The sequence below is a fragment of the Natator depressus genome, chromosome 4 (genome assembly GCF_965152275.1).
Source record: "Natator depressus isolate rNatDep1 chromosome 4, rNatDep2.hap1, whole genome shotgun sequence".
NCBI lineage: Eukaryota > Metazoa > Chordata > Testudines > Cheloniidae > Natator > Natator depressus.
Window position 1 is genome coordinate 124,263,416 of NC_134237.1, and position 27,802 is coordinate 124,291,217.

The following is a 27,802-nucleotide window of genomic DNA, read 5'->3' on the forward strand; positions in this document are numbered from 1 at the left end:
TCCTTAAAGAAAAGAATGGAGACTTTTCAGTCTTTCCTGTCAACCTCTGCTACATCTCTGAGGTGAAAAGTAAAGTTACAGACCACTGGCAGCTGTATCAACTGCTACAGATGGACCCTGGAGGATGAAATCCTTCTGCTATCCACAGATAGTCCTGGTTTTGTGGGTAGCAGATCTCCTATCAAGCATGTGACCTTGCCTGAAGAGCAAGTGGGTGAGGTCCAGCTGTAATGGAAGCAGTTCTTAGCTAAAAGAAAAGGAGGACTTGTGGCACCTTAGAGACTAACCAATTTATTTGAGCATGAGCTTTCGTGAGCTACAGCTCACTTCATCGGACACTCTGAAACAGTTCTTAGCTAATCACTCAAAAATGGGAGCTCTGACACCAGAGGAGCTGTAAAGGTTTCCTGGGGCTGGGCTGGGCCTTTGCTGTACTTTAGAAGGGACAGAAGGCTGCTCTCTATGAAGGCAGTGCCAGCAAAGGGCCAAGGTCCCTTTCACCATCTAGAATGGGCCTGGATCTGCACCGCCGGCCTCTCCGGGGCCACGGGCCCAGGGTATGCCCGCGCCTCACCCGGCACCGCCGGCCTCTCCGGGGCCACGGGCCCCGGGGCTGCGTGTGTCTTAAGTGCCCTTCCCCAGCCTGTCTGAGCCCCTAGGCTCTGGGGTGGGTGTCTCTCAGCCCCTCCCCATCTCTGGGGGGCAAGCACTGCGGTGGCCACTCCAACCCCTCGAAGTACGGAGGGCGGTGGCAGGACGGGTTCCCGGCCTCACCCCACGCTCCCTAAAGCGCGCATGCCCACTTCCCAGCAAGGATCATATCACTGACCCCCCCCCCTATTACCACTGCGCATGCGCATACCGACGTAACGCGTCTACGTCTAATCTCAAACTAATTAATTATAATACACATGCGAGAGGAGCAAAGGCTCGGGGGAGGCCGCTCCTTTGCAGTTTCATCCGGGGATATTTATCTCGGCTAGAGCATGCGCATTACTTCCTTAACAGACGCCTTTCTCCGCCCCCGCCTTGCGTGAGCGCATGCGCACGGGTACTACACAGGGTGTGGGGGAGGCCGCTATGCCTTCTGGGAGTTGTAGTCCGGAAAGGCCCATTGAATTGGCCGTCGCTGCTGTGGAAGCGTTGCCGGGCTAGTCCGTCCCCTGTGGGCGGGGTGAGTGTGCAGTGTGGCCCTATGGCGGCATGGGTGAGAGGTCAGAGGCTTGCAGAGCCGGCCAATGGGAGGATCGTGTCTGGAGGGGGCGGAGCTCGCTGTGTTTTGTTCAATTGCCATTGAGGAGCGTTGTTCACATATGCGGAGGGAGGCGGCCCGCGCTGGCCTTGGAGGGCAGGTACCTGGTGGGGGCAGCGGGGCCGCGCACGGGGAATGAGCGTGGGCACGGGAGGCAGAGCGGCGGGACAGGTATCGGTGTCGGTACTAGCCGGGGAGGGAATGGGGCGAAGGACAAGGGGGGCCAAGTACAGATGCCGGGTGGGGGGTGTCAGGTACCAGCTGTGGTGGGGGGAGGTACTGGGCGCAGGTAGCTGCGGGGCCGGGCACAGGTCCCTGGGCGGCGTGTGTGTGTGTTTGGGGGGGGGGGGGGTGAGCTGTAGGGCCGGGCACAGGTCCCTGGGTGGGGTGTGTGTGTGTGGGGGGCGAGCTTCGGGGCCGGGCACAGGTCCCTGGGTGGGGGGTGTGTGTGTGTGGGGGGGTGAGCTGCGGGGCCGGGCACGGGTCCTTGGGTGGGGTGTGTGTGTGTGGGGGGGGGTGAGCTGCGGGGCCGGGCACGGGTCCCTGGGCGGCGTGTGTGTTGTGGGGGGTGAGCTGCAGGGCCGGGCACAGGTCTCTGGGTGGGGGGTGTGTGTGTGTTTGGGGGGGGGGTTGAGCTTCGGGGCAGGGCACAGGTCCCTGGGTGGGGTGTGTGTGTGTGTGGGGGGCGAGCTTCGGGGCCGGGCACGGGTCCCTGGGTGGGGGGTGTGTGTGTGTGTGGGGGGTGAGCTGCGGGGCCGGGCACAGGTCCCTGGGCGGGGTGTGTGTGTGTGCATGCGGGGGGGGGGGGGGAGCTGCGGGGCCGGGCACAGGTTCCTGGGCGGTGTGTGTGTGTGTGGGGGGGTGAGCTGCGGGGCCGGGCACAGGTCCCTGGGCGGGGTGTGTGTGCATGGGGTGGGGGGCGAGCTTTGGGGCCGGGCACAGGTCCCTGGGTGGTGTGTGTGCATGGGGTGGGGGGCGAGCTTTGGGGCCGGGCACAGGTCCCTGGGTGGTGTGTGTTGGGGGGGCAGGGGCGACCTGCGGGGCCGGGCACAGGTCCCTGGGCGGTGTGCGTTGGGGGGGGGCGACCTGCGGGGCCGGGCACAGGTCCCTGGGCGGTGTGCGTTGGGGGGGGGGGCGACCTGCGGGGCCGGGCACAGGTCCCTGGGCGGTGTGCGTTGGGGGGGGGCGACCTGCGGGGCCGGGCACAGGTCCCTGGGCGGTGTGCGTTGGGGGGGGGTGAGGTGCGGGGCCGGGCACAGGTCCCTGGGCGGTGTGCGTTGGGGGGGGGTGAGGTGCGGGGCCGGGCACAGGTCCCTGGGCGGTGTGCGTTGGGGGGGGGTGAGGTGCGGGCCCGGGCACAGGTCCCTGGGCGGTGGGGGGGGTGAGGTGCGGGGCCGGGCACAGGTCCCTGGGCGGTGGGGGGGGGGGGTGAGGTGCGGGGCCGGGCACAGGTCCCTGGGCGGTGGGGGGGGGTGAGGTGCGGGGCCGGGCACAGGTCCCTGGGCGGTGGGGGGGGGTGAGGTGCGGGGCCGGGCACAGGTCCCTGGGCGGTGGGGGGGGGGGTGAGGTGCGGGGCCGGGCACAGGTCCCTGGGCGGTGGGTGGGGGGGGGGGGTGAGGTGCGGGGCCGGGCACAGGTCCCTGGGCGGTGGGGGGGGGGGGGGGTGAGGTGCGGGGCCGGGCACAGGTCCCTGGGCGGTGGGTGGGGGGGGGGGGGTGAGGTGCGGGGCCGGGCACAGGTCCCTGGGCGGTGGGTGGGGGGGGGGGGGTGAGGTGCGGGGCCGGGCACAGGTCCCTGGGCGGTGGGTGGGGGGGGGGGGATGAGCTGCGGGGCCAGACACGGATCCCTGGGCGGTGTGTGGGGGGGGGGCGGGGGGCAAGCTGCGGGGCCAGGCACGGATCCCTGGGTGGGGAGTGTGGGGGGGGGCAGGGGCGAGCTGCGGGGCCAGGCACAGGTCCCTTGGCCGTGGGGGTGGTAGGGCACATGTACCTGCCGTGTGTGTGTTTGGGCGGGCAGCTAGCGGGGCCCAGGTACTGGCTGTATGCGGAGTAACTTGCGGGGTTGGGCACATGTACTGGTGCGGGGTGGGGGGTTGTTAGCCAGGCCTGCACAGGTACCAGCTGGCCCTGTGTGTGTGGTGCTGACAGGGGCACAGGCAGTGGGGCCGGGCATCGGTGCAGCTGGAGGGGGAAGGGTCTAGCACAACTATGAGCATGGGGAACAGGCAGGCAGCGGGGCTGGGCACAGGTACTGGCTGTTTGGGTGATCAGCTGAGGGAGTGGCCACTCAGATATCTTTCACAAGGGGTAATGGAGAGGCTGGGCATGGCTTTGTGGGCACAATGGCTTGGGTATTGGCTGATGGGCACCGAGGTCAGGGTAGCAAGGCACCTACTTGGTCCCTCTGCCTTAGTGGATCTCTCTTGCGGAGAGCATACAAAGTGCTGTGCGAAAGGACTGGCCAGAGGGGCCTATTCTGTTGTTTGGAAGGAGGGGTGCTCTGTACCCATGCGATCCCAAGTGTGAGAGGGGAAGGAGGGACTTGTGTAGTGCTGATTATATAGGATAGGGGGTGGGAATGTGTGTATGTACTCTGAAGGGTGGCTTAGTGCTTGTGTGGAAGTGGGGGAGATCATCTATTACCTGTGTTAATGGTTTTCTGTTACTGTATATACTGAGCATTACTTGCTTGAGGAGGTGTGATTCCTCACTCATGGCTGTAAATTGGTGACAATATTTATAAGGGAGTTGTATTTAACATAATAACCTCTTGTCTCTATTAACAAGTTTTAGTCATAGTAATTTTTAATATTTATATTTGGTGACAGGTAATGCAGGCTCATAATAAATGTTCGCTCCCCACCACCCTTTCAGCTGTTTACATTTGTTTTCTAGTTGGAGTGGAAACAAACTTGTTTTTGGCAGAATAAAAATGTAGTAACATCAATAATTGCTGCTTAGATTAAAATTAGGTTTTATGTATTGCACTGTTACAGGTTAGAAGATAAAGCTGCTCCTCTAGGCCAAGAATTCTCTGGCCCATATGTAAATGCATATATGCATTTGTATATGAATTTTGCAAAGAGAAATTTCTTTGATGTTCATGTAAACACTAGCTCTTAGCACATGATTTTGTATTATGTCATAAAATGTACATCCTGAAATATTTTAAGAGCTAAATAATTACTCCTTCAGCAGTTGAGGCATATGCAAAGGAACCAAGTTATGTTAATATAGCTACACATCTTCAACGATGTCGGTATTAGACTTCTTGCAGTTCATTCCAAAATGTTGGTTTTTTTATAACAAATGCCTTTGTGGTTGGTGAACTAGTTCTCATGTATGTATAGCTTAAAGCATTTCAAGATCCGCTGGGGTAAAAGATGTGATGTAAGATTATTATGACAAACTCACATTGGCTGTATCTTTTTTTCTAAACCGTGAGGTTTTTTAAGTGCAGTGAAGTTCGTTCTCTGCAATCACCCAAGTGACCAGCAAAAATCAGTTGCCAAGGAGAGGAGATCTTTAAAGGTCAAATAAAATTGTACTGGAAACCTTGCACACTTTAAAGGGGTAACTTTAAGATTAGGGGGAGCTTTTCTGGAGATGGCCTGTATTTTAGTATCACGTATATCTTTTTTTCTAAATCTTGGCTGAGTTCTAAAAATAAACCCTCTTTTTATTTACGTCATATCATATCTTTCCTAACTGTTCTAATAAATAGCTCTTTGAAAAATAGAATGTTTTATAGTAGTAACAGTTCTTTAGGTCCTCTGATGGAGAGGAGCCTGTACTGTTCATGGGAAATCAGAACAGTTTTGTTTTGTTTTTTTTAAATGTGCATGCTGAGTTGCAGGCCTCAGGATGAGTTTAGCCAGCTGGTCAAATCTATTTTCTGGTCCACTGTGCTTTCATTAAAATTAGCTCGTGTGAGCTGTTATTGCAGGCTTCACTGTTACATTGCCCTGAATTTTTGTGTTTTGCAGCTTTAAAATGGGATTAATCTTATACAAATAGCGCAAGTCTTTGAGAGTGTTTGGTAAGTAAAATGTTTTGAAGATGTCTTAATTATACTTCATGTATGTGTGCTGTGAATTGGATTCTCAGTGTTCAGAGCACAAAATTCCAAAAGTCTCCTTAATGAAGCATGGGATTTAATTTAGGATCGTATTAAAAGTTTAAATGATTATTGAAGCTTTTCAGGGATGAGTGCATGATCAAGCCAACGAGGACTTTTTGTTTATCCCTGTACAACTATCCCATTTTTGAATTGGAATGTAACTTAGAGATTTGCTTATGGGGAGGACATATGCATGGGGCAAAGTGTAGGCATATAACAGAAATTTACAGTACCCTAAATCTGATTTTTTTTTAAATAAAAACTAGTCTGTTTAAAATGACTATTATATGTTGCTCTAATGACTTTTAAAATATGATTGCTGCTGCTTTATATCACATCCCTAGGAAACATTCATCCATGTTTTTTGTCTAAACTGTTTTTTTTTTCTGTTCTGTGTTGTGAAATACAAACTTCTACTCAACTAGAGTTTTCATTAGAATATATAAGTGCATTCTGTGTATGAGACATAAACATAAAATATCTGGCTATAATTATTTTGTTAATACTTTGCTCAGTGATGGCTGGGTAAGCCATATGGTAGTAAACTTTTAGAAAATTTTATGTTGGAGTAACCAGACTGTATTCTGTAGGCCTCAATTGCAGAAAACCAGCAGTTTGTATCTAGCCCAATCTGTAACACCCCATATCTTAAATATTTAATATAATATATAGCTCACTTACTACAAGTTGCAAAAACTATATTGAATTCCAGTATTCTACTTTTCTTCTCTTTGAATGCAAGTTTTGTGCAAAGTATTATGATTTGGATGGGAATAGAGAAGTATTATGAATAGTGCTTTCATTTTTTCTATATTACGTTTTTTAGAAATCCAGTTTGTATGTTAGAACTTATGGGAACTTTAGCTGATGTGATTGGAAAGCTTAATGTAGTAGTTAGTTATGTCGTAGTAACATTACTACTTAATTTTTTAAACCAAAATTGTGTCTTGTGTGGGATAACCCCCCCCGCCCCATCCCCAAGAATTCCTCTGGAGTCTGGTAGCCATTGTTGGGTGTTTGTTCCCCCCCCCCCCCGCCCGGCAACCCCCAAAACACATTTCTTTGTGTTAACAGCAATGATGATGGCAGTTCTGGTCACCTCCTGTGGTTTGATAGATTATTCCCTTTAGAAACATGTACTTAAAACTTTCCAACCCTGATTTTTGTTCCTGCAATAAATTTTACGATGCCACTTAGTTGTATTTTAGGAATCTGTTTTTTGTTTTTGCTTTGATTTTTTTTGAATAGTAAGATAAGTCTCCTGTCAGACCATGTTAAAGGTAGGTAATGGTGGGTTTATATTTTCATTTTCTTTAAGACTTTAACACACACAGTTGTTCTTTGCATTCTTTGCATGTTTGAGGGAGCTGATGAGAACACTTAAAACATAGACGAATTCTTCTGTTTGGGCTTTATTTTATAGTAAGTTCAGATTTTCTCCATTAAGGAATCTGATAGTATTTCATAGTTTTTAAAAGTTTAACCTGAATTTTCCTATGTTTCTATGAACAGTTTTTTTAGTATCTAAAATATTCTCTTTAGAAGTCTTTGGTTATAAAGATGTAATTTATCATGTACTCTTTTTATGGCAATACACTTTGTCCAGTGTTTGCTGGAAGATATATTTACTACTTCAATGTAAATATTTTCACAATGCCTCCAATCCATTTTATGCAGAGATACAATGGGATAATCCAAAAATATCAGAAATCTAACATGGAAGACTATGTAAATGGCTCCTGCCTCTTGTCTCCCTCCTATTTAATATCTAGCTTCTACATTTTCACAGGCACACCTGTATCATCTTTACAGTGTGGCCAAGAGCATTGCTGTTTATCCAGCTGAAGGAAACAGTTTAACATTATAGCATCTGAAGAGGCAGTAAATGACAGTATGTATATTATATTGTAAAACAAAAAAGGGGTGCATCTGTTATTGGGGAGTCATTTGATACAAGATACAGTCTGTGCTAATTATGGGGAGAAAAATCAAAGTTATTTATAGGAGGAAACAGAGCAAAAGTTATCTTGTGCTAGCTGAATATGTAGCTCCTAATACTGCACATCTGTAGTGGTTGCTATAAGTGGACTGTATTAGTAAAGTGGATACATACCTGAGAAGCAGTGATTTGTACTGACAACTTTCTTTGGACATGTCTTGAGGCTTATGTAGTTAACATCTTGGCTGTCAATGTTTATTAAGTATTCTTTCATACATTTTATATTATAAAAGAAACAAAATATTGCATAAGAATAGAAGAGTGGCCATACTGGGTCAGATCAATGATTGATCTAGCCCAGTGTCCTGTCTTCTGACAGCAGTCAATACCAACCACTTCAGAGGGGATGAACAGAACAGGGCAATTTCAAGTGATCCATGCCCTGTCATCCACTCCCCGCTTCTGGCAGTTAGAGGTTAGGAGCACCCAGGGTTGTATCCCTGACCATCTTGGCTAGTAGCCATTGATGGATCTATCCTCCATGAACTTACCTAGTTCTTCTTTGAACCCAGTTATATTTTAGGCCTTCACAAGGCATTCCACAGCTTGACTGTTCCTTGTGTGAAGAAGTACTTCCATTAGTTTGTTTTAAACCTGCTGCCTATTAATTTCATCATGTGACCCCTAGTTCTTGTGTTATATGAAGGGTTAAATAACACTTTCTTCACTTTCCGCACCATTCATAATTCTGTAGACCTGTATCATATCTCTCCTTAGTCCTCTCTTTTCAAAGATGAACAGTCCCAATGTTTTTAATCTCTCCTCATATGGAAGCTTTAATTACCTTTGTTGCCCTTCTTTGAACCTTTTCCCATTCTAATATATCTTTTTTGATATGGTGCTAACAGAACTGCTCACAATATTCCAGGTGTGGGCATACCAGTGCTGCACATTGAGTGGATGTTTCAGAGAACTATCTACAATGACTCCAAATCTTTCTTGTGTTTTAACAGCTAATTTAGAGCCCATTATTTTGTATGTATAGTTGGAATTAAGTTTTCCAGTGTGCATTACTTTGCATTTATTAACATTGAATTTCATGTGCCATTTTGTTGCCTGGTCACCCAGTTCTGTGCGATTCTTTTGTAATTCCTCATTCTGCTTTGGACTTAATTACCTTGAGTAATTTTGTATCATCTGCAAATTTTGCCATCTCAGTGTTTACCCCTTTTTCCAGATCATTGATGCAATCCATATTTTTTAAAAATATATAAAATTCTATTAGTCTTAAAGCCAATGAGGTTGTTTTCTTTCTTAATTCTAAAACTTTGTTAGAGGGACTCTGAAAGTCAGATTTAGCAGGAAAAAGAATTTTGGGGAGTGGGCTTAAAAAAAAAAGGCAAATTTACTGAGCATAAGCCCAGTAAGAAGTGTGTGTGTACTTTTTTAGGCTATCCACTGGAATTTTTTAAAAGAAGATCTACAGTGTTCAAATCAAATATTGTGGCATTATGCTAATGCAAGAAAACCCAAAAGATGGAAAATAACTGAATCAAGTGAAATGGACTATTCTGGACAATGAAAACAAGTTGCATGAAATACTAAAACAGCTCAAATATTGGAAAAAATAGATTTTAATGTATACATTAAAAAGATCTTCCAGTCATTCTTCAGTTCTTAATTTAACTGTTTATACGTTTATTTTACATTGGGAAAGACTGATGTATGAAAGCATAGTTGTCCTGACTTTCATTTGTAAAAGAGGGAGTTATGTGGCTCAGGCAGGCTGAATGTATTGATTTACATTATCAATAGCATTTTCAGCTGTGATATTAAAGGATATAATAGATTAAATTATACTCTTAATTCCTTTTTTTAAGACCTTTTTGTTGGACAACTAAAACTGAATTTACCAAATTTATTTTTCACCATTTGAACTTTGTTCATATCTCACTTCAAACAATGAAATAGGCTTATCAGTTTTACCGTATGGTTGTTATGCTCTAATGCAGCAGTTCCCAAACACTTTCCCTGCATGACACCATGTTCAGATGTATTGATTCCTGTGATCCCAGACAGCATGGAGGACGCCATTTAAAAATGGTGTCCTCCACGTAGCATGACCTCCCCCACAGACACCAGACATGAAAGGTCACGCAACATGGAGGATGCCATTTTGCTTTACAAAATGGCGTCATCTGTACTGTATGACCTCACACATGGGATTGCTGCAACCCCATCTGCTGATGGAGTGACCCCACTCTGGGAACTGCTACCCTACTGATAAGACCCTACAGTTGTAACCATTGAAAGGGGATACTTATATTGAAATAACTGCTTTATATGTCAAGAACACTTGCTTTAAGTTTCATAAAGCCTTTCTTGTTAAACCTGCTAAACTCTCGATCTAAACTGCCTTATATTGGGCATATAATTTAAACAAGTTGTCTCAGGCTCTGATTCTGCAGCTAGATGTGTGGAAGCAGACCCAATCCTGTTGATTTCAGTTGGGCTTCATATGAGCAGAGGGTTCTGCTTGTGCAGATCCAGTTGTAGGATCAGGGCCTAAGAGTACGGAAAGTAATCATACTGTATTACTTAACTGGCAACTGCAAACAAATACTAGATGCTAGTTTTGCAAAAAAGTTTTCACGAAAATCATAAAACATCATTGCCACTATTCATACCAATGGAAGAGTTACGTAGCATAGCACAAAGAGTTATCAGGCTGTTTCTGAACTGATTGAGTTTTACATGTTGGAGCCAAACTGAGCAGGGGAGGGTTGATGGAGAAATCGACTACAGCATTTTTTTGAAGGACATGCATTGTTTCTCAAAGTTTATGTAGTGGGAAGGCAGGATATAATATAGAATAGCTTTTCTCTGAAGAATGTCTGGCTTTTTTGAAAACATTTACCTTGCTCTTAAAAATACCAGTTTAGACGACAAGCGCAGGACTTAGTGGTGATGGGGGCTTCAACTACCCAGACATCTGTTGGGAAAATAACACAGCAGGGCACAGATTATCCAACAAGTCCCTGGAATGCATTGGATACAATTTTTTATTTCAGAAGGTGGAGAAAGCAACTAGGGGAGAGGCTGTTTTAGATTTGATTTTGACAAATAGGGAGGAACTGGTTGAGAAGTCGCAAGTGCTGGGCAGTTTGGGCAAAAGTGATCCATGATTCTAAGGAACAATAGGGAAAACTGCAAAATAAAGATAATGGATTTCAAAAAGGCAGACCTTAGCAAGCTAAGGTAGTTGGTAGGTAAGATCCCATGGGACGCAAGTCTAAGGTGAAAAGCAGTTTGAGAGAGGTGGCAGTTTTTCAGAGGGTATGAAGATCACAAAAGGAAACTATCCCACAGCGTAGGAAAGATAGGAAGTAGGGCAAGAGACCACCATGTCTTAACCAGGAGATGTTCAATGATTTGGGGGCACCACCCAGCCTTGCTCTGCCCTGGTCGTAGCCCTGCTTCTGACCACGGTTCTAGGGGAGGGAGGGGGCACCGGTTCCATTATGGGTAAAGGGGTGTGACAGAATGTTTGGGGGGGACCCCTGGTGTAACACTTTTGCCCCCCCCCCAAAAAAGGGGGCAAACATTCTGGGATGTATTAGCAGGAGTGTTGTAAGCAAGCCATGAAAAGTAGTTCTTTCATTCTACTTTGTGCTGATAAGGGTTCAGATGGAGTAGTATGTCCAGTTCTGGGTGCCACATTTCAGGAAAGATGTGAACAAATTGGAGAAGGTCCAGAGGAGAACAACAAAAATGATTCAGGGTCTAGAATACATGACTGATCAGGGAAGATTTAAAAAAAAAAAAATTTGTTAGTCTGGAGACAAGAAGACTTGAGGGGGGGAACATAAGTTTACAAGTGCATAAAAGATTTTTCTTGTTAACCTCTGAGGATAGGACAAGAAGCAATGGATTTAAATTGCAGCAAAGGAGGTATAGGTTGAACATTAGGAAAAAATTCCTAACTGTGAGGGTAGTTAAGCATTGGAAAAAATTGCTGGAGAGATGGTGGAATCTCTGTCAGAGGTTTTTAAGAACCGGTTAGACCGGGGGTCTCAAACATGCAGCGGGGTTCTTTTGTGTGGCCCACCAAGTTCCCCACACCCCTCTGCCTACCTCCAGGCCAGAGGTGGGCAAACTACAGTCTGCGAGCCCCGCGCCGCTCCCTGAAGCGGCTGGAACCATGTCCCTGTGGCCCCTGGGGTGGGGGGTGGAGGGTAGAGGCTCTGTGCATTGCTCTTGCTTCCAGGCACCGCCCCCTGCAGCTCCCATTGGCCGGGAACAGGGAACCGCAGCCAATGGGAGCTTCAGGGGAGATATCTGGAGGAGCGGCAAGAGCAGCACTTTGGGGAAGTGGTTGGAATGGGGGAAGGGCGGGGCCTCATGGAAGGATTGGAATGGGGCTGGGGGCAGTGAGGGTGGGGGTATCAGTGATGCGGCTCTCGGGCCAATGCATTAATCCTCATGTGGCCCTTGTGGTCATTTGAGTTTCTAACCCCTGGGTTAGACACACACTGGTCAGGAATGGCCTACTTCAGGGATTCTCAAACTTCATTGCACCTCCACCCTCTTCTGACAACAAAAATTATTACATGACCCCAGGAGGGGGGGCTGAAGCATGAGCCCACCTGAGCCCCACCGCCCCAGGAAGGGAGGCCAAAGCCTGAGCAGGGGGACCTGTAACCTGTGCCCCACCACCCAGGGCTGAAGCCCTCTGGCTTCGGCTTCTGCCCCAGGTGGTGGGGCTCAAGGTTAGGCTTTGGCCCTGGACTCCAGCAAGGCTAATGCCAGCCGTAGTGACCCCATTAAAATGAGGTTGTTACATATTTTGGGGTCCCGACCCACAGTTCTGAGAACTGCTGGTCTAGTTATTACTTTGTCCTGCCTTGATGCAGGGGTCTGGACTAGATGACCTATTGAGGTCTCTTCCAGGCCTACACTTCTATGATTCTATTTTGTTAATATGTTGATAGTCTCACTGATTTATTAACTCTTATCACAACTGGAACTTCAGCAGTTGATCTGTATAATTTAAAAGATTGATCTGTCCTGTGGATGCTAACTGGCAGTCTTGTGGCTCCACTCCTTGAACACACCTGATATTGTACTTCTCAAAACCAAAGCTTTGGTAAAATTCCATTTGATTGGAATTATTTATCCAAGCATGGGTGTGGAAAAATGGACTCTGTACATGATTTCACTAGTAAGACTTCTAATTTGTATCCTGGAATTAGAAGTCTGCATCTCAGACAGCTTTATTTGTTCTTATTTAGCCTACTGTCTGAGGAGTTTTTGAAGAAACCTGATACAGAAATAGATCTGCCCTAAATTTCTTCTTTTGTACAAAGAAATGAGCTTCAAGAACTCTTAATGCGGTGGTCAGATTATTATTTTAATCACACAGAAAATCAGCCAGTTTAACATTATGGTTCTCACAGAAACTTTAAATTTGTTGCATTATATTTGTGTATTTTGTATTTATTTTTATTTATTTAATACATGTATGTAGTCATGCACATTAATACAAAATGCAATGAAGCAAAGTTACTGTGGGAGGCCATACTTTTGAACTGTGCCCGACTTTGGGTTTGTAAAACCATAGCTTTAATTTTGCATTCATTTAGTATTCGTATTAAATATTCTATTCAACAACTGTGAAATGATGCTGCTAGTCATAACTTGTTTTTCTTAATGTCCATCACTAGTGTGACTGCTTTTTTTTCCTCCCACTCTCTCCTCCCCCCCTCCCATTTTCTCCACCTCTCCACAATCCCTCAAGACGATGGGGCTTTTCTCTTAAAGGTCATGCTTTTTAAACCTTTTATTTCCCAGTTTGATTGTGAAGTGTATAATGGCTTTCTGCCTTCAAGTTTTCTGTTAACTTTGAACTTTTTAAATTTTGGATAGGTGGAACCATAATGTATCACATCATGGGTCTCCTTTTGTTCAGCCAAGGTCTGCTACATTAGCAACTTCAGAGCTCAAGAGCTATCCCTAATCTGCATAAAATGGAGCAGTTTGTATCCATCCTGATCGTAAATAGGGAGTTCAAGTGAAAACTGTGGGATACAACATGTACAGCTCTGTCTTAGTTTGAGCAGCAAGTCTGCTTGAGGCTACATGGAGCTGGGTCCTGTAGCCTCTGTAGGCCATAACTCCGTATGAAAGATGTGGATGGCCCAATTCAGCCACAGGCTCTTCTTACACCATTTTAGTGAATTGTTTGCCTTCATATAATGTGTGTTGTGATATAACACTTCCAAAACATAGATCTACCTTCATAACATATTTTACGGGGGGTGGCACACTTTTCCTCTAAAGTTACTGCAAGTTCTTATAAGTTCTATTACACGCCTTTGTACGCTGCTTCCTGCTGTTTGTGGAAAAAAAATATATTTAGGGAGTGTGATTTGAGTCTAGATTCATAAGAACTGCATGGTTCATCTGCCAAAGTTTGTTAGAGACTTAGCCCAAGTCTAACACTATTGCCGGTAGCTATTTTAATCCTATATTTGTATTTATATTAGTGCCTGAAGCCCCAACTAAGATCAGATCACCACTGTAGTAGGTGCTATACCTAGGAAAAGACCGTTCCTGTGCTGCAGTGCATTCAGTCCAATTTGAGGCAAGACTTGAGTGAGGCAAGTTAAAAAGGTGGGGTGAAGGAAGAGAGAAGAGGAATAAAAAGTTTACATGGCTACTTGCATACATTGGTTCAAATGATGTTGGATTAATTTCTTTTAGTGTCAAATACCTCAAATAAATTGGTTAGTCTCTAAGGTGCCACAAGTACTCCTTTTCTAAAACTTTCTGTAAACTTAGTTTCACAATGCCTTGTTTCTGATGTAAACCTCCAACAACAAAAGGGAGGAGAGACCAGACTTGTGTGGCATATAAGTATATAACTTAGAGACTCACTATTCCTTAGAATGAAGAGCATTTGAGAGGTATAATGGTAGAACTACTGCTCAGAAACACATTTGAAAATATTGGCCTGCTGTATTGCTCAGTACTTGTGGTGGAGCACATCTGGACGCCTACGTATGTGTGCCGCCTTCTCCCTCTTCCCCCACCAGTACTGTGCTTTCAATAGTCCCGTTTAATATTTGGACAGGACACTGCTGAACTTCTAATAAAAGATATTGCCTCCCCCACCATGTCTCCCTGAACTCCTAAGTGGTAAGATTTAACCACTGATGGGTGCTCTACCTTTTTAGTCCCTTGTGACGCAAATCTATTCAGAAACTTGGCACTTAGGACAAGTCAGATAAGAGCTTTGAAAAATAAGGCACTAACTGAAAAATTAATAATTCCTACACCTTAAAAATACTAGACTTCCCCTAAAATACATCATTCAAGAAGTGCATAGCACTTGTGTTTTTATTAAATATCGCCATTGTTGTGTGGAAATTCTTACTGCAAGACAAAAGATGATGAAACTGAGGAATTATTTTCTTGCACTTAAAGAAAAGGGGGGACTCTAAAGATGTGCCAGAGTTGGAAACAGAAACCACGGACCTTTTTTTAGCCCTTGAACTTAATTTAAGCTTAATTTAAGCTCCTCCAAGTCTCAGTCTGTAAAATGGGGCTACATCACTAGCATTCTGTAATATCTAGTTCAGCTAACTTCCAGAGTTGGAAGTCACATACCCAACCTCTTGGCTGTAATGTATGTATTTTTATTTTATTGTGAGGAGACTTTTTCCCAAACTTATGCCAGAGAGTAAGATATTACATCACTGATTGAAGTGCTGGTTCCAGAACTACTAGATGTATCAGAAAGATGAATCTATATAGATTTATCTTGGGGAATACGTACGGCTTTTATTGTATTGAAGCAAAAATCTCAGTGTGTTGGTATCAAATTCCTTAATGCCATGGAAGATGTTAAACTGATACTTTCTCACGTACAGATGTAAAATTAAGTGTGCCACCTGTGATTTCAGTAATGCAATAAAGTATGTCCTCATATGAAAATGTCAGGCTAGGTATTTTATGACTTAAGTTTTCATTTGAAAGGCAAGAGGGTGACTTACTTTTATTTTAATAAACATTACTAGCCATTTGGGGAACCGGAAATAATGGTAATGGTGGTTTGATGGAATTACAGCCAACTCAGGCTGCATTTCTGAACCTGGTTTCTGGAACTAAACCGATAACTGTGGCCCTAATTTTCCCATTGAAATTAATGGATGTTTTGCTACAGGCTCATGGGAGACTAAGTTAGGAGAGTGTATTGAGGTACTGAAATATTTGGATTTATGGTAGTGACTCTAGTTAAGGTTGCCTTGAGCTCCTCATTTACAGCAAGGATAAAATCCCTCTATTTCAGGGGTTCTCAAACTGTGGGTCACGACCCCATTTTAATGGGGTCACCAAGACTGGTGGTAAACTTTCTGGGGCCTAGGGCTGAGGCTGAAGCCAACGCCTGAGCCCCACTACCTGGGGGCCCTCGGGAAGGGGGGCAACGTATGCGCCAGCCTTTACCAATGTTTTCATTGTTGTTCCTTTCCTGGAGTACATCCCATATCCACCTACTGTCCCCAACCTCCTTTACTTCTCCACATTTCATTGATCCATGCTATCTTTTTCACCTCATCCATGTAAGTCCACCAATCGCTTGCCTATGCAACAGCTTCTGTTACCCCCACCACCCAGATGTAAGAATGAAAAGGGATGCAGCTTAAGCATATGGCTTTTTACAGAGCAAGTGGATTATTGTAAAAGTGTGTTGAAATAGAAAAGTAGAAACTATTTTCAGCCACAACTCAGACTTCTGGAATCCTTTGTATAACCATCATGGTCAAGTTTCCTTTACAGGGCATGTTTTTCTAAAAACAAGAGTGGAGTGGAAATCTGATTTCTTTGGCTGGCAAAATACTTATGTAAGTTTAGTCAATCAGCTTCAGTAAATACAGTTGAATGGATACTTGATTTGGCGGGATACTAGGTTTCTAAACTGGAAGAGGAGTTTTCGGGTGCTGGATCTGAGGGGCACTCACCTCGGGTGGCTTCCTGCAAGCGGTGACCTCTCCCTGCTGTTCCTAGGCAGATGTTTTTGGGTCTGAAAATCTCTCTAACAAATGGCAGCTGGACCCAAGGGATAGTGCTGTGTGTGTGTGTGTGTGTGTGTGTACGAACATACGTGGGGGTTGACTGTCCTCCCATTCCTCACAGCAGATGCTCCAATTTCCTTGGGTCAGTGGAGTAAGCTGCACATGAAATTGGTACAGTTGACATGCCAAGCGGCAATATGGTGGGGACTCTAGAAAGAGAAGTCACTTGCTGAAGGATGTATGATAGGAAGTGTAGGTCTGGGGTGAGTTGGGCTGCTTCATCTTGCATCTTTCACCTGTTTATCTGCTTTTGCTGATCATCTATCCTTCCATGCACGTGCACATATGTAGCAGTTCATAACTAACAAGCCCACATCCTGGCTGAATGTGGGTTGTTTTTTCTTCTTCCCTCGCCACTTGTTCTAAGGGGCATCTTGAACACCTCATCTACAAATGTGATTTTTCTGGATGTTAAGCAAAATGGGAGGACATCGTAAAGCTTTCCTTCTAATCATTAATACTGGCTATCTTCTCTCGCTCTTCCCTCCCCAGCACAGGTTTCTTGTCCATCGACTGGAAGGGGCTTATCTGTCACTCTGCCTTTAAAGATACCAGATTGTCGGCAGATCAGTGAGGACTAGAAAAATAATAGCTTTTTGCCTCCCTCTTCTCCCTCCCCCCTCCCCAAAAAAGTAGTCCTCTCCATAAAAACAGGACCTTTCATCTAGGTCCTTAGTAAAAACCTGGCTAGTCCTTATTAACTTGTTCATACACTGCAATAGTGTTCAGAGGTCCCAGACAATACGTGCATTACCTTTTGTGCTAGATACTACACACAGGAGGATGGGATTTGTGCCCAAAAGAACTTGCGGTGTAAAGACCTGATCGCATAGGCGAGGTCTGCCCATATGGGTCAGCTTATCTGTGCCGAGTCCTCTTTACTGTTTTGGCTCTACTTGGGTATATGGGTCCACCACTTAAGATCAACTTGCAGGATTGGTAACTGTTTTAATTCTCTGTACATTCTCACTCAGTTTATTGCATATATTTTAAAAAATATATATATTTTTGGTGGAAGTAGTATTTTAAGCTTTAGTCAAGTGGGGGATAAATTGCATGAAAAATGCAAGCGGGCTACATATGAAATGGTAAAAGACCACAACTGCACACATTTTTCTCAAGACAGCCTCAAACAGTAACTTTTATTAAGTATGTCTGCAAAGGAAAACTGATGGCAAAATGAATGTTACAGAGAAGAGAATTTTATAATTTAAATAAAATCTGTAAGGAAAGATGTATGACCATTGTACCAATGAAATTAGTGTACTTATGGAAGAATAAGAAATTTTTAGTTTTTGCATCCAGAAAGTACCGTGTACATAAGTATTACGTTTAAGACATCAGTCACAAAGCAGAGAGTGTGGAGGAGGGAGGGCAGAGTTGTGGCTGCATGTTCAACCATTTAACCTATTACATGTGCTAAACATCAATTAAACCATAACTTCATTTAACTGGAAATATAGACCACTTTGCTCAACTGAATTTGTTTTTATTTACAGGAGAGTAGTTAAAATAAACTTGGAGAGTTCTGTCCTTAACTATATTACAAATAACATCTGGGATTAAAACAAAGTGCACACTCCAATACTTATACTGCTTCTACCCTGTACATTGCATTTCCCAAAGGGAATGAAAAGGGGGAGTCATTTCACTTTTTGGTTCCCATGCTCTAGCATTATGCTGTGATGTTTGGGATTACAAATGCTACAGACAAATGTTTAAATCTAAACAAAATTCACATGCATACAATAGTAAAAACCATAGTTCTGTTAGGTGTTTAAACTTAATAGCCTAAATTTTGGGCCTTGCAGGGTCCCTTTTTAAATAGGGAAAACGCTTTCTAGGTATTTCCTGAGTTAACATTTTATTTTTGAAAGTTTACTGTTAGTAGTAAACTACATATGTTTAGTCTTGATTGAGAGTAAGTTTGGGCCGCAGAAGGGAACTGTCTTGTCTATTTTGCGCTATATCTTGTATCAGTTTTGTGCACTTTCAAGATAGGTGATACAGCAGAAAGCCTTTTTAAATAACACACGTAAGCCTGTAGAGTTCACTTGCATAACTAATCCTATATCCATTTGTTCTCCCATAATTTTTCTCTTGTTGGCTTTTCTGTTAGTGTCTCCCAAACTTCTGCAATATATTTAACATGTGTATGTTTAAAATAAACAAAAAAACCCTCTGGTGACAAAGTGATACATTAAACATAAGGACTACCATTATTGACTGTGAAGATACCAGGCTATGATCCTCTTTCTAGAAGTAGAAGCTAAATCTGGATTCTTCAGAGGAGGATGTGTAAACTTTCTTTCATGCATTAAATTGAATAGTACTATACCATGGGAGGGAAAATTTCAGATTTTCCCTGAAGAATGAGGCTGACAAAACCACCAATGTACAATATTTAACTACTGTAGAAATAAACTAGTCTTGAAATGCTTTCAGTGAAATTTTAATCTCTCTATCCATAAAGCCAAGTGCCTTAAATGCAGAGGTCCGACTGTACAGGACTAAAGGGGAAATAACAGATTTTTAAAACTTACAAAATCACTGAATAGCTTTCTTTGACACACAGTCAAATATTATGGGTGCTTCCAGGCTTAGAAAAGCTCCTTTTTAGAGCCACACAAGGTCATGAAGTTTCAGACCTTAAGTTGAACGTTTTCCACCTGTCCTGAGGCCTTAAGCAGGCAAATTTCACTTTTAGGGAGAGTAAGAAGAAAACAACTTCTCAGGAAGGCTTATTTATACAACCAGAACAGCTGTTTGAAGCTTTTGAGAAGTGTGGAATGTTAGAATCATCCTTGGGAGACGGGTCAGTGGACAGAGTAGGTGAGGTGGTCAGAGGTGCTTGGTAAATGCATTTTATTATATGTTACATAAGAAGGTCAGACCAATGGTCCATCTAGCAGAGTATCCTGTCTTCTGACAGGTCAGGGCCAGATGTTTCAGAGGAAATGAACAAAACTAGGCATTTGTCAAGTTGTCCACCCCCTGTCATCCAATTCCAGCTTCTGGCAGTGAGAGGTTTAGGGATAACCAGAGCACTTTGTGCTAATAGTCATTGGTGGACCTATCCCCCATGAACTTATCTAATTCTTAACCCAATTATACTTTTGGCCTTCATAGCATCCCCTGACAACAAGTTCTACAGCTTGACTGTGATGTATGAAGTACTTCCTTAAGTTTTCTGTAAGTGAAAAATTCCAGTTAACTAAGAGGGAGGGAGTTTGAGTGCAGGGTTGGGGCATGGGAGGGTGTGCGTGACACAGGCTCTTGGAGGGAGTTTGGGTGTGGGAGGGGACTCGGGGCAGGGAGTTGGGGAGCAGGAGGGGTTTTGGGGTGCTAGATCTGGGGGGCACTCACCTCAGATGGCTTCCTGCAAGCGGTGACCTCTCCCTGCTGTTCCTAGACAAAGGCACAGCTAGGCGGCTCTGCGCCTGCCCCACCCTGAGAGCTGCCTCCGCAGCTCCTGTTGTCCGGACTGTAAATTGGACTTTCTGCAAAGATAAGAAATGCCAGTTTATAGAGCTTTTTGGTTGGTACAGGGCTGGATAACACAGCTTTTACTGTACCTATTAATTTCATTGAGTGACCCCTGGTTCTTGTGTTATGGGAAGGGGTAAATAATACTTCCTTATTCACTTTTTCGCAATACCATTCATGATTTTGTAGGCCTCTGTCATACCTACTCGTAGTCATCTCTTTTCTAAGATGAACAGTCCCCGTCTTTTTAATTTCTCCTCATATGAAGACTGTTCAATGCCACCAATAATTTTTGTTGCCCTTCTCTGTACTTTTTCCAAATCTAATATATCCTTTTTTTGAGATGGGATAACAAGAACTGCATGAATTATTCCAGGTGTGGGCATACCATGGATTTATTTAGTGGCATTATGATACTTTGTCTGATCTATCCCTTTCCTAATGGTTCCTAACATTGTTAGCTTTTTTGACTGCTGCTGCATATTGAGTAGACTTTTTTCAAAGGACTATCCATAATCACTCTCTTTCTTGAGTGGTAACAGCTAATTTAGACACACTAATTTTGTATGTATATTTGGGATTATGTTTTCCAGGGTGCATTACTTTGCATTTATCAACATTGAATTTCATCCTCCATTTTGTTGCCCCGTCTCACAGTTCTGTGAGATCGCTTTGTAATCTTCACAGTCGGCTTCGGAGTCTATGCATATATATTTTCTATCTCTTTATTTGCTGTAACCATTACTGCCTACTGAGTTGTCTACATAAATAGCTCCCTTTCTTAAACTCAAAACCAATAACGGTGTACAAGTAGCTGAAATGATTCCTTCAAGTTTTTACTAGTTTGGCCTTGTGGACCCCAAACTTCACAAAGTGTTTTTGCTGGGACTTTGTGAAGATCCTTACAAGCCTTACTAGATTCATAGATTCCAATGGTAGAAAGGACCATTGTGATTATCTAGCATGACCTCCTATATAACACAGGCCATAGAACTTCCCAAAAATAATTCCTAGAGCATATCTTCTGGAAGAACACCTGATCTTGGTGGGCTTTTTACAGGTTTTTTTTTTTAAACACTTAAAAACAAAAGAAATAAACCAAATAAAACAAACAACCTGTTAGGCAAAGTTAGCCTCTTCATTATTCATCCCTTTTCAGGTTATTAATCAATACAGAAAACACCAACCTTAATACTATCATGGGGTAACCCTTTATTAACCTCTTCCATGGTGAGAATTTGGCTATTTATTCCTACTCTGTTGCTTCTTGTCTTTTAACCAGTTTTAAATTATAAGAGGACTTGTCACTCTGTAGTTAATAAGATTCCTTTTTAGCCTCTTTCGTGGGACTGTATTTAGAAGCCTTTTGAAGGGCTAGATAATTTTTATCCACTTGTTTCTCCCTTTCCCCTCCCCGCTTCTTCCTTATATACGTACGTACATACACACACACACATGCACCCCTTTAACTTCTAAAAAAGAATTCTAACAGGTTAGAGATGTGGATTACCATTTATAAGGCTCAGCTAGCTTGCCCTCTGGTTTCACTATGCACTGTTTTATCTTGTACTTTGCACTTTCTATTCTAAATGTCAATTAAAACAAACTTTTCTGAAGAAAGAACATCTAGAAAACTCTTTGAGGGATGGGACCAGCAGTGTGGTGCAGCTGGCCTTAGTCTGTTCTCAAGATTTTCTTTTACCCCCCACCTCCCACCACTTGAGTGCAGTGAAGGGTCATCAGAGTGGCATAGCCACCTGGCCTACATCTTTGTACTCTCCTTCAGGTCCCCAAGCACTACTCTCTCTGAAGAGTACAGTAAAATCTTCAGGGGCTTGGGGCACTATTATTCTGTCAGTGTTTAATGTGTAGAAATTCTTATTCCTAATGAATTGAGTTTCATGTCAGTTTTCCCCCAGGAATCTTTGTTTTGTGTCTTATTAGAGAGACTTAAATTGTTTGAACAGTTACTTCATTCTGTTTAAATGGCAAATGCTCATAAAAAGAGGGTGCGTTGAGATGAAATTAAATAAATTGCTCCTATGATGGCTTGTTCCTAAACTTAATTAGCTGTTATCTGATTCATGTAATTTTGAAGAAGAGTTTTTAATAGTTAAAATTAGCTAGTGGCTGTCTAGCCAAGTACTTTTTAAAAACCCCAAAACATAGCAGGCAACTAAAATATTTCAGTAAACTGCCTATGACTCTCTTATTTTTCTTGAAATGTGTGTATGCAGAGACTTAACAGAATGGATCAGTAGTTGCTGCCCAAACTCCTTGAGTTCCAAACTGGTAAAGCTAATTCTAATAATGGTAAAAGCAATGTATGAAAGCCTTATTAGACCAGACTTTAGCACAATATTAAAGGATATGGTGTAGTTATGCACCAGTTTAGTTCAGTAATACTAGGTGGGAGAAACCTTTATTCAGATGTGGCGGAGAAATAACCTCAAAAGCTATTTCTCCAGGTTTTCTGTGGCTAATGTCAATAGCAGGCACATATGGAGCTGGATTTATCCTCTTCAAGTGTAGTAGTGTCTAGATGCTGTAAGTAGACTTAAAAAGTCACTAGTGTGTTCATAGATTTTTTTTAAGGAAGAGAACAGCGGTAATATAGGAATTTACATATTGGATCTGAGGTTCATCTGATTCAGTGTTCTCTCTGACAGTGGCCAGTACCATATGTTTCAGGTCAGATTTTCTCAATGAGTGGTCACCTAAATGTACTTATTGGGTTACATCCGTGGTTCTCAAACTTCTGTACTGGTGACCCCTTTCACATAGCAAGCCTCCGAGTGCGACCCCCACCCATATAAATTAAAACCACTTTTTTATATATTTTAACACCATTATAAATGCAGGAGGCAAAGCAGGGTTTGGGGTGAAGGCTGACAGCTCATGACCCCCCATGTAATAACCTCGTGACCCCCAAGTCCCGACCCCCAGTTTGAGAACCCCTAGGTTACATGGTGTACTTACTAGGTTAATGTGTATATTGTGGGTAAAAAATACTTAGTAAACCAGATGGTTTTTATACTAAAGCTATTTATTGGGTCATGACAGGTCATAAAGGTTTACAAAAGGGTCCTGAGCCCCAAAAGGTTGAGAACCACTGTTTCAGACAAAGATGCAAGAACCCAGCAATATGAAGATGTGGGATAGTCGCATCTGATCTTGGTGGTATGTCTCATCCTGGTCTGTAATAGCTAGGTGTAATTGCAGAATGAAGCTTAATATCTCTTCCAAAATTATCACTAATTATACCTTTGGATAGTATTGATATCCATATAAATGTCCAACCTCTTTTGAATCATGCTAATGACTTTCTATAGCAATTAGTTCCACAGTCTAATTTACACATGTGGAAAAACTCTTTACATTTATTGGTTTTGAATTTGCCCGTTTAGTGCTATTGAAGGAAGGATTGTGTCCCGCCTTATAAGGTAACTTGAGGGGAGTGATCCTCCTAGGAAGAATTGATGTATTTGTGACAGTGACCTGAAGAAATAAAGAATAGGACTTTCAGTAAGAAGTAATATATTGAGGAACACTTTAAAAATCTTCCGACTGTATTGAAATATTTCAATTTCCATGTAAGAACTCTGTGTTTTTGCTCAGACTCCTGTGCCAGTACAGGCAGTGGATTTTATGCCTCCTTTACAGAAGGGGGAGATGGGTTAAAAAACAGACCAACCTTCTCTTGTGGCACCTCTCTTACGTGTGGGGTTTGTTAGCTGCCTCCACTGCCAGGAAGCTGGCTTTCTGGATGCTCTTTGGTTCGGTTTAAAATTTATAATTTTCTCTCCCCCACCCACCATCCACTTGTAGGTTTTACCTATCTAACACAGAAGGCTTTGGGTGAGGCTTAGTGGCATGGTTCTCAGGCACTGTCTTCTGAGCTTATGCACTTCTCTCCCTTTGAGTACAAAGGCCAGGTCAGAAAAAAACAGCTCCTGTTGAGTACAGCAGTATCGTGAACCTGTGTTTGGTGGTACAGGCTTTGTTCTCTTGCAGGAAGACTTGCCCATCCGGACTGTGGGAGGTAGGTAATCAGTTGCCAATCTGTGTAGGATGTAATCTCTAATTTGGGTGTATTTTTTGTGCTGCTTTTCTCCAGTTGCTGGAGTGGACAATCTGTTGCTATTGCTTGGTGAAGATCTAGGATCAGACTTTCCCCTGCTACAGGAAATGGGTCTTGGCCTAGTAGTCTTTCTAGGTTCTGGATTCCATGGCAACTTGGCTGAGTTTAGCTCTCAAAGGTGCACTTAATGTATTCTCTTCATCCCTTTTTTTCTGAGCCAATGACCCCCTGAGTCTTAGTTCTTCAAATCTAGTGTAGCTGACCCACTGGATAACAGGGTATTTTGTAGAGCAATTGATATATCTTCTACTGTTGCAGACCTACTTCTGAAGTCATTCACATGCTTTGTGCTTCTCCAGTCTTTATATTGTCTGAAAATTAAACTCCGTTATTTCTCACTTCATACAAACAAAATGTCTTTTTGAATATTTATAAATCTCTTTTCTCCCCATCCCCTTCTAGTGAAAAGCATACCTCGCTGAATACTGCATAGAAACTTAGAATTCTGTGGCATGTTTTTAGAAAGCATTGTGTGGAGAACTGGTGAAGCTTTTTGTAGCAAAGGTCACTGATTCTCTTAGCTGAAGACACTTGGAATGTAAATGTTTTGTTAGATTCCGAGTATTTTTTTGGTTCAGTTCCTAGTTTTTGATATTAAGGTTTGTGTAATACTATCTTTGTGTAATTTTTTTGTACAATGTTTGTGCATGCCAGGGAAACAGTAACTACTGCTTAAGTAGGATTTGTTAGCTAGGTGTTAAACAGTATATCTGGTCTGCACAAATAGAGCCTACAAACCTTATTTTTAACTATGGATAGGACATCAGTTCTGTCCCACTGCTTTCTGAAATGAACTTCTGGCTCATAAAAGGAGAATAACATATTTTTTAAAAAAAGACTTTCCCATATTGAATAAGGATCCCAGTAGTACTTTCTAGACCTGGTGGTCTCATAATTCATGAGAATTATGCCCCTGGGGTAGCAGTAGTACTTCTCTAGCACTTTGGCCTCAGGACTAAATACTGGAAATGTACTAATCTAGTAATATTATAGTAATAGTAAAGGCTTCATTAGAAAATGACAATTAGGGATTGAAAACTACATAGGTCTGGAACTTCTGTAGTCAGTCTTAAACTTGAACCAAGAAGCTGTACTGGTCCAAGGAAATAACTTTTTTTGTTTTTTGTTGTCATGAATACCCCAGGGCTAAACTTAAAGTACTTGGGAATTTTAACCTTGGCAGGCCATGAGCTTTTTGAGCTTATAAAAACATATTTTGGTTACCATCTTGATATCTCTTTCACTGAAATTGTGATATGAATTTGGAAGCTGCTCTCTTTTGAAGAGAAGGAGCTAGCACATAATGTCTTCTCTGATAACTGGTTTGGAATACCTCTTTTCCGATGGCATAAAATATAAATTTATAACTTTAGCAATTAATAAAAGATGGGCTTCTTGCATGGCTGTAGGAGTAAAGCAAGACTGGGTAGGTGAAAGCACTGTAGTAATTGGTGCATTACTTGTTGATGTGTCCAGGCAGCCTCTCAAGGCAGCCGAGGAATGCACAATCAAGGATCTTTTAGTTGGAGTCTGCTCATAAAGTCTAGATCTGGAATCCAGACTAATGGGGTGACTGGCTGCTTTGATTTGCTGAAGTGGAGATAAGAGTTAGAGATCCTTGTTATCCTAATCCAAAGTCTGAATCTTCAGTTAATTCTCTTCTTCCTCAGACTATCAAAAGATAAGCATTTCCTGAAGTATCTGAAGAAACCTAGAGGCTACTTCCTGGGTGAACTAACTGAGTCTTGCTGAGACTGCTGGTAAAAAATATTGTGGAAAATGGTGTAAATAAGGACTAACTATAGCTTGGCTGGGTAAGACTCAGAGGTGATGCAAAGAAAGGATTTGTCTTTTTCATCTTTCTGTTTTTGTTTATCAGTCACTGCAGGCAAAGTTACTGGGATATAGAGGAGCTTCTTTGAAGTTCATTCTCAACAAGTTGTCTACATTGCAAAGGTGACTTTAAATACTCTTTCTTCAGTTTTGGTTATGAAGATCACACTAGCAAGCACAAAACTGTGGGAGAAGTTATGTCATGACAAATGTTTCTCCCTTAGCTGTAGGAGACGTAATCAGTGATGACCAGATCTGATGTGAATCATATCTGGATTCTTGAGATCTGTGGTGCATAAAAAGATTGAAAGGAGCTTTTTTTTCCTGACAGTCATAGAAAAGAGTATATTCTGAAGCTTGCTTTCCTTTATAAGTCAGAGGACAGAATCTGTCTATATGTATAGACTTGACAGATAACCTTCAGAGGCATTTTCTTCAGGTTGATTATGGCTCCTGCTGTATACTCGGAATTTTTTTATTCTGTATATAAAATTCCTGGTATAGAGGAAAGACAGGAAACCTTGAAATGTGGGTTTCAGAGTAACAGCCGTGTTAGTCTGTATTCGCAAAAAGAAAAGGAGGATTTGTGGCACCTTAGAGACTAACCAATTTATTTGAGCATGAGCTTTCGTGAGCTACAGCTCACTTCATCGGATGCATACTGTGGAAATTGCAGAAGACATTATATACACAGACACCATGAAACAATACTTGTTTCATGGTGTCTGTGTATATAATGTCTTCTGCAATTTCCACAGTATGCATCCGATGAAGTGAGCTGTAGCTCACGAAAGCTCATGCTCAAATAAATTGGTTAGTCTCTAAGGTGCCACAAGTCCTCCTTTTCTTTTTTCTTGAAATGTGGGATGTCTGTTGCATCCGGTTCTGATGACCTCAGTCTTGGCACTGACAATATCAACCCCACGAAGCAGTGGATTTACTCTGTCTCTCTGTATACACTCCTTTTGATACAGAAGTCCTCAGGTGTGGCGGTGCCTTCTGTGACCCCAGGGCCATCTATCTGGGTTGGCTACTTCAGACTGCAGGCTGTTTGTGGTGTCTTCCTCAGCACCAATTAAGAATCATGCTACAGAATTGAATCCAGTCTGATTATCAGCACTGAGATCTTTTGTCGGAACTAATCTCCTGTTCAGCTCTGATGACAATCCCAGCTTCTACACTTTTGGTACAGACCAGTTCTTCAGATTCGGTACAGATCTACTCAGCACTGATGGCCATTCTGGTCCTGAGCATTAGTCCCACATCAGCATTGCAACTGGTACTCACAGGTTTGGCTACTGTACTGTTCTGAGCACTGTGGGATTCTTACTGTACCTAAGGCAGTCTGAATGCTTTCTGGCTCCTGCAAGGTAGCACCTGCCTTGTTTGCAAATTATTTGAATGGTTCCTCAGGCTCAGAGTTGTCATCTGTCTCTGCCTCCTTCCAAAAACCAATGCTGGAAGTCTTCTAGGTCTCTGGGGTATCCACTGTGGGTACCAGGACTGGCACAGTTTCAACAGGAAGAGCTGTTCTTGGCCCAGTGTCCTATACCATTTTCATTTCAGCAGAGGCCTCCCTGGGACCCTTGAGATGCCTTGGGTATCCAAGCTGAGTTTGTCCCGGAGAATACCCATGAATTGGTAGATATTCTTCATCCCTGGAGAGGGTAGCTCTCCCTATAAATGATGCTCTTTTGGAGATTGTAAAGTCCTTGTGGCATACCTCCGCTTCCTTATTTCCCACGCAGGGCATGTGGATAAGTGGTACTATGTACCTATGCAATGATTTCAGCATTTCTACTTCCATTGAGACCCTAACTCTTGTTGTAATGGCTGCAAATGAGTTTGACAAGGAAGGTACGAGGCAACACCTAAAGACAAAGTCTGAGATTAGATTT

General features: G+C 43.2%; 1 protein-coding gene across 5 annotated transcripts in view; it reads left to right on the forward strand.

The window, feature by feature from the left end:
* The first annotated feature begins 1,217 nt into the window (after positions 1-1,217).
* FAM53A (family with sequence similarity 53 member A) overlaps positions 1,218-27,802 on the forward strand; it is a 99,324-nt gene continuing 72,739 nt past the window's right edge. For 2 of the 5 annotated variants that reach the window (XM_074950160.1, XM_074950165.1), the window contains exon 1: positions 1,218-1,352. The gene's annotated coding sequence lies outside the window, so the exon portion shown is untranslated. Of the gene's footprint in view, positions 1,424-5,237; positions 5,291-27,802 lie in introns of all 5 variants that reach the window. The other 3 variants (XM_074950161.1, XM_074950162.1, XM_074950163.1) reach the window with 3 other exon arrangements.